Genomic DNA, 1,077 nt, shown 5'->3' on the forward strand with positions numbered 1-1,077 from the left:
TTCCTTTATATTATGAGCATACTTTGAGTTTTGTAGGAGAGATAGTTTTAACTATTTATTACTTAGAAGCGTCCAATTTCTGAATTCATTATATTAATACAAACATTCAATTCATTGTGTGGTTAATAAGAATAAAAATTTGTATTATTTTATTGCATTTTTTTCTATTTTTTAGTACCAGGATCTGAATCAATACCTTGTGCTTGCCAGGCAGGAGTTCGAGAAAGTGCTGCATCTCTGCCCAACAATTCTATAATCTAAAACTATTTTAAAAGTCCACGCGATAAAATTAATGATAGATCATTTAGTTATTTATTTATTGTTTGGTACAATGTCCTGCTATGTAGCTCAGACTGCTAGTAATCCTCCTATCTCAGCTTCCTCACCATTGGGATTAGAGGCAGGAGCCACCACCTCTAATTTTGGTGGTCTGCATGGCAAGCCTGAGGTTCAGGGGCCAGCATGACTTTTTTTTCGACTTGTGCTAAATTTGTTTGTTCTGCAACTATCCCATAATGGTAGAGTCAGCACAGATATTCCCATGTTTCTGTCTGTGTAATTTTGAACTGAAGTTTAATTACAGACAAAGAAAGAAAGAGCTGTGCTGGATGTGAGCTCTAAGGGCTGCCATCATTGTCTTTTCTTGGAGAGCTGTGAAATGCTAGCGAACTCCTCTGAGGAGATCATGAGACAGCGATGCCTCAATTCACAAATTTAGCTTCTTCTGCAAAGTTGGGCATGGTCATGTTCATGACCAGATGCCATGTTAAAGATAAATAATAAATAAGTAAATAAAAGCAACTGCCAATTGCGAAATGCTTTTGATTGTTTTCATTTTTAATGGTTGTTCTCAAATAAAGCATTGGTGATCCTTAGCAACCCTGTATTTTAAAGGTAAATGCAAATGTTTGCTGTCAGTTGGCTGATTACTCACTACAGTTATGGACAATTGGACTATATTGGGTTATTTTGCTGAACTCAAGTATCTATTATCTTTGGACTGGCATCAAGTGTGAAAATATCCATTAAATACTTCTCCAACTACAGCATCTGTAACTACAAAGGAACACTCATGTG

This window comes from Octodon degus, unplaced genomic scaffold, assembly GCF_000260255.1.
Source record: "Octodon degus isolate 3935 unplaced genomic scaffold, OctDeg1.0 scaffold00522, whole genome shotgun sequence".
NCBI classification, from domain to species: Eukaryota; Metazoa; Chordata; class Mammalia; order Rodentia; family Octodontidae; genus Octodon; species Octodon degus.